The sequence below is a fragment of the Pseudopipra pipra genome, chromosome 16 (assembly GCF_036250125.1).
Source record: "Pseudopipra pipra isolate bDixPip1 chromosome 16, bDixPip1.hap1, whole genome shotgun sequence".
In the NCBI taxonomy this organism is placed as follows: domain Eukaryota; kingdom Metazoa; phylum Chordata; class Aves; order Passeriformes; family Pipridae; genus Pseudopipra; species Pseudopipra pipra.
Genome location: NC_087564.1, coordinates 11,245,996 through 11,252,500, shown reverse-complemented (window position 1 = coordinate 11,252,500; position 6,505 = coordinate 11,245,996). Strand labels below are relative to the sequence as shown.

At 46.6% G+C, this 6,505-nt stretch overlaps 1 long non-coding RNA gene across 1 annotated transcript; it reads right to left on the bottom strand.

Annotated features, from left to right (window-relative positions):
• Positions 1 to 1,404: 1,404 nt before the first annotated feature.
• LOC135422845 (uncharacterized) lies at positions 1,405 to 2,073 on the bottom strand. Its single transcript, XR_010434611.1, has 2 exons — positions 1,818 to 2,073; positions 1,405 to 1,653 (listed from the first exon to the last, which is right to left on the bottom strand). It is a non-coding gene; the product is annotated as an uncharacterized LOC135422845 (long non-coding RNA).
• Positions 2,074 to 6,505: the final 4,432 nt, after the last annotated feature.

Below are 6,505 nucleotides of genomic sequence, written 5' to 3'. Positions count from 1 at the left end.
GTCCCTGGGAAAACGCTGCCCACTCTCGTCCTAGGCATGTCAGGAGGAATAGCAGGGCTTTTAAACAGGGGATTAAGGAAAGTGGTCACTTTTGACTCAGTAGGAAAAATCCTTCCGTGACGGTAATGAAAGCCTGGATGATATAAGTATCTTCTGGTTCACAATAGCAATTAATATGGTAATATTCTACTATTAAAGATGCTAACATTAAGATGGAACTTGTATGCGGTTAAAACATTTAATAGAGGAGAAAATGCATTCCTTGAGCATCAGGTAACAAAGCCAAATGGAAAAGGGGGGAATGAAAGTCTCTTAAAATAACAAAGGCCTCCATATAATTTGGAAAGGCTTTTAATACTCCCTTCCTCCTCAAGAAAAATTTGAGGTGCTTTGAAAAGCTGGTCTTAGTGAGTGCAAGAGGAAGGAGTTTGTGCTGGGTGGGGAGAGCTGCCCTGGTGGCAGCCCAGCCCCCTTTGGAGACCAAATGCCATGGGGGGCATCTGCAGAGACCCACTGGTGGCCCACAAGGAGCCTGTGCTGGGACAAAGGCATTGAAGCATCACAGTATTCCAGAAACATGGGGGTTGGAAGCTGTGTCTGAAGGGCTCTTGTCAAACCTCTGCTCCAGGCAAGGCCGAGTTCAGAGTGAATCCAGGCTGACCATGACCTTGTGAAGTGTAGCTGAGCATTCCCCAAGGATGGAGGTCCCAGGACCTCTCAGAGCTCTGCCCTGGTGCTGCACCATGTTAATCCTGGTTTGTTTTCCCAAATGCTGTGAGTCGCTTGCACCACTTAGGTCTACCCGTGCACCCCCTACCTTGCCTTGGGGTGCCTGGTCCCAGGCACACACCCCAAAGCATGATTGTATCACAGGGCATAGCAAAATCTTCAGTTTCTCCTGGAGAAGGAGGAAGATAAAGACCAACTCACCTCTGCCCTGTGAATCCACTTGGTTTGATCAATTTGCCAGACAGACACAGTTATGCAAAAATACTCTCAGCAGAATTTTTTAAGTATCAGTCTATTTGGGAGAATATTAGAAAGTACTTACTTAAACTACAGTCCTTACTTTTATTATTGTAAAAGCCTTTTCCTTTTTTTTTTCACCTTTGTTTTCAATTAAAAACAGTTAGGATTTAGGTTTTTGCTTTTCACTAGAATAAAAGTAATTTGCAAAGGTAATAGTATTGTGGGAATGAAGGAACCTTTCAGCTGATCACTAGAAGAAGCAAATATTTACCATCTGGCTCTGGCTCTGATGATGAATTGGAGACTGATGTGGAGAGTATGGTCTTCCTCCTGGCTGCAGCTTTGCTGACTTCATCAAATCAGGCCATCTTCGGTTTACAGTTATTTTTTCTCTAAAATGTAGTTTTGCTGGGGAAAAAAATAGTCTTCGGAAGCTTTGCACTATTGCATAATTTATTTCAAAGAAACTCCGCCTGGCTGATGCCAAGGATTCGTGTAGGTCATTCATCTCCAGTCTGCCCGGTTAGCTCAGGTTCCCTGTTCCAGGTTCCCTCCTTCCTTGTCTCTTCCTACAGAAAAGTTGCACACACAAAGCCATTCCCAGGGAAACCCTCTGCTAAGTTCACAGCTGAAACAAAGCTGTGCACACACAGGAAGATGTGAATTGTTGCCCTTTCACCAAAACTGGAGAAGAAGGAAAGGAAAATGGATGAAGAACAGGTCAATGAGGGGCCAAGGCCAGTAGAAGTGTTTTTGCCCCACACTACCCCATGTCAGAGGTTCCACCCCTGTGCCTGTGCTGCTGAGGATACTCCATAACACACACTGAATGGATCAAGTCAGATTACCAAAAGCTTTGTGTTTAACTTCAGCTCATTCTGATGAAGCTGATAAGGGACCAACCACTCAACCCAACAGCAGGTAGGTCTGTAGGGACAGTGACCGTGGGCAGTGAGGAGGAGCGTTGGCATGTGACCTCTTAGAGTGGGAGATGTGTACTGGTAGCAGCCCCTTGACTTTCCCACAACCTTGTCTCAAAAACAAAACTCCTCATGACATGCTCAGAATTGGCTCTGTTGCAAACAATAATGCAGTGATGACGTCACAGACCAGTGGATCAAAGTAGAAGAATACTAAAGACCAAGAAAAATCTGTCTACAAATGCCACCATTTAATTCTCTTTTTCTCCTTTCCTTCACCCTCTGCTGCTATTTTGATAGTAGTTAAAGTTGAAGACATCAAGGAAAATGAGGACCCTTCAAACAGCTGCTCAGTTGGAGCCAGCATGATGGGAGCTGAGAGGCAGCCTGCCCACATGACCGTTCCCAGCTCTGCTGCTGGAGCTTTACATGGGTAAAGGTGACCTTTGGGTCATTGCTCACCCTTGTCACCTTGCCTAGTCTGTGCCCAGCATCTCCTGGTGGAGACCATCTCACCATGCACAGAGGGGCTCAGCCCTGCAGGCAAGGAGGCTTTGTCAATGTGGGGGCTTCATCAGTGAGGGGGCTTCATCAGTGAGGGGGCTTCATCAGTGGACACCCTGGAATCAACTGTAATGCTGATAAAAAAGTAGGAATAGGGAAAAAAAAAATCTGCTGAAATTGAGCAGTCGATGACACTGTGAGAGGAAGAAAAAGCCTCAAACTTTAAAGGCAGTATTAAAACAGGGCATGCAGAAAGTGAAGTCAATTAGCCAAAAGAATCGTTTGCTGGCGGAGGTCGTTGGGCCGAATTCCTAAAAGGATTCATGAATCGACTAAAAATACCCTTGGGATAGTTTGAGTACGGACTGAGTTACTGAAGGGCAATGCCCCAGATGACCCAGGAGACCCTTTCCAATCCTACAATATAAACAATGATGCTATTAACATTTGTACTAAGTACCTGCTCGGGCTCCTTGCCTGCTACTGCAGCACTTCGGCTCCCATCCGGAGCAGGAGCGGAGGCTGCAAGATGTGCTCTGTTCCCTACCTTAGCCCAGAGAGCATCCTTTACAAACCACCCCTGTAGGCAGGGAAATATGGAAAACCCTGTGGCCAATGGTAGGAGCAGGGAGAGGCCACAAAGATTAGTGGAAAAGCCTGATGGAAACCCTGCAGTGCTGAAAAGAACAATGGGAAGGCTGGAGAAAATCATCGGTGAGTGGAGAGACCCAGGGCACGGTGATCTTAGCGGCCAAGTAACGCCAAGAAGGCACCTGGAAGGCACAGGGGAACCAGGGATGGTTTGGGGAATCTGCAGGAATATCTTACAATTGTGCAAAAAAAGCCAACTCTATCGGGGGGACCTAAAAAAGCCAGATGGAGCTTGGATATCAGTTTGGGAAATGCAGCAGGTCTGTGCGTCCCACCAAGATGTCCCAATAAGATAATCCAGGTGACCTTTGCTGTTGGGATGTGCCATCCGGCTGTGGAGCAGTTATCACTGTACAGACCCCACACAGGCCAGGGATTGTGTATTGTACTGACTGTGGCAGGGGAAAAGCTATTTTTTCATTAACTGTTTCTGTTTCCCTTAACATCCCTAATGACCAGACCTGACTGAAACACTGGACACTGTCCTGGGAGACAGCAGAGCACTGTAACACCTCACAAAGGTGTCCAGGTTTAATGTCAAGGCAAACCTGCAGCCTTAAATCTCTAACTTGTAATTCAGGTTCAGAGGATAATAACGAAAACAAGGTTAGATAAAAACATTCACTATCAAAATTTAATTATGCGTCCACAGGCTGAGGCTCATTATTCATCCTCCAACCTGGAAACAAATTAGTCTAATGAAGCCATGAGTTAAAATGGAGAAAGCATGTAAAGGCTGGAGAATATTTATGTCTCTGCTCCTGAGTCAAAAGCAGCACTGAGCTCTGGTGCTAGCTACATTTTTCACTGGAATCAGGTGCTTCCTATATATGGTGGCATATCCAGGACCTGGATTTTGCTGTGAGCAGGAACAGTTGCTCCTAAATTGCAAGCTGAAGCCATTAGAGACTGGTGAGGTGTGGGTGTTCAGTACAGTCACAGGGGCTCATCAAAACCAGACATGATCAGAGCCCACATGTATAAAGAAACCCAAATACAAGTGTCAGCTGCTACTGAGTCAATCCAACTCGAGGGACAGGTTTTACTCTGGCACAAGTTCCCTGATGACAGCCAGGGTAGCCCCACGGAGAATTTGGCTCCACTGACCTCTGCTAAATGGGAAACCAAATCTCAGGGGCTGGGAAGAAAAGAAATTGGTAACTAACTATAGTGGGATGGCGGCTCTCTGTGGGTTTATCGTGCAAGTGTTTAAGAAGACAAAGGCTATAATTAAACTGCCCGGGAATGTATAATCACAGCAAGGAAGGTCTTTTGCCCTGCTTCTTCCCTGCAGAATTTGGGGAGAAATGAAATTACATCCCAGGAAAGGGAACTGATCCGTGTTTAAACCATACTCTCCGCTGCACCGCCCAGCACCCCTCAGGTTTGGACAGGTTGCTTTGGCCACCTATAAAAGTCACCCATAAACTGTAACTCCTGGTACAAGTGGGTTTGAGGATAGTTATAGGCTTTTCCACTGCACACCATGGCAAGTCTGCTGATATATAGCCCAGGTCTGAGCTCTGCAGCAGAGTGCAAAAGGTTCAAGCGACCTAGTAAAGACCGTGCCAGTACCAGAGAATAAGTCCCTGTAGGCCCCGGCTGAGCCATTCTCACCACTTTATTCTCTTGCTCCCATCCTAATGTGCTTAACTATAAATGACCCCTTTATTTTTTATATCTCCATTTCATTTTTCCCCTTCTTCCAAGGAAGCAGTAAAACAGGGAAGCTGAGAAGCAGAGCTCTTATTGTAAAGTGAGTGCTGACACAGAGCAATCCTGGGGACCTCGCAGCTCACGTCGAACATTTGTATCATCACAAGGAGCCTCTGGGCTTCTCCTCTGAGAACCAAGCCCTAATCCTGCTTCCAGGCTCCCAAAAGAAGCCTATTGGGATCACACAGGTAGAGGTGAGCTGCTTCTGGTCTGGGGGCCCTGACATTTGCTGGCTAAGCTTGACAGTGTTTTATTTCCAGTTTTACTCGGTGTTTTATTCCATGATGTCCTGGAGTTCTACTCAAGGATGGCAGATTTGGGTGAAGACAACCCAGCAGAGCAGAGCACCCCACACACAGCCCCTCTTTTGTGCTCTTTTTCTCCAGAATGCAGAAGATTCTCAGCCACCCTGGGCAGAAGGACAACAGCTTGCTGTTTATTAGTATAATTTTTAAAGGTGCCTCATTGTATTTATTTGCTGTGTGGTTAAACATTTATTATTTATATTTAATTTTCCCAGATTCAAAGGGGCATCACTAGTGGCTGAGTGTCTGCAGATTCAGTGCAGCTCCTTCGCACACTTATTTATGTAACCTTGGCCTCCCCCGAGGGGCTCCCGTTTCACTATGTGCCATTGGCCTCTTAATTGGCCTCACAGATCACGCCTTCTCCTTCAGCTCACCCAGGTCCCCACCACTCGTAATTTCTAAGATATTAAATGTGGTTGAAACAAAAGATTTCAGTGAATTAAAGCCAAGAAGTTTCGTATCTCTCCCAAACCTTCCCTGCCAATTCCCTCTCCAGGGCGATGGCCAGACTGAGGTCATCAGCAGTGGTCTGGAGGGCTCAGGAGGGACCAGGCTGTGTCCTGGGCAGGAGATGGACACCCTGGCTGGCGTGCCTGGTTGTTGCTGGGCCTGGCTTTGCACCCAGCTGTGTCTTCTTGATAAGAGTGTTTGGCACTAATTAGTCTCCAAGCAGCTGATTAACCCGCAGGGATGTATGGAAGCTGTTTTTGCTGTAAGACACTACAAGAGAGGCAGGATTCTCTCCTTGGGACTGTTTTGCATAGCCAGTCCAGCCACCTTGGATGGACAGCAGGTGGTGGGATGGGGGACACTCATCCTCTGCCTCTGAGACATCCCAAAGCCACCTCTCTCCACTGCCCAGCACTGTAGCTCTCACTCAGATGATGGGCTGGGTACCAAACTTATAGGGGCAGCCAGGCTGGGACACTTACCAGAACATAGACTCTGGGGTCTAAAAATGCAATTTTCAGAGCTGTGGAGACCAGGAACTCCCACTGGCATTTCCTGAGAAGTAAAACCACATTGAGGCAATGGCTTTGGATATTCCTTTTGTGATACATCCTGCTGCCAATGCACCCCAAGCACCTTAGAGTCACATCTGACCCAAAGATGCTGCCTACATTTCACTTCCAGCCACCAGCCCTGATGCTTCATGAATAAATGAAAATGCACTTTAAGCTATTAAACTTTATTTTAGACAATACAGACCCTGTCACAAGGAGTTCCACATGTCTGCAACAAGGTAAAGACATTTGGACAACTCAACCATGTGAGGTTTTGACTGGGGTAGCTAAACCTCTGGGTGAAGGGGGTTGAGAACCCCAGCACATTTTTAGCCAGTTGCCAGCTGTTTGGGTTGAAAGAGAAACTTCACTCCCACAGGTAAAACTATTTAACATTAATGGTTTTATACCTTCTCCTTAAATATATCACAGG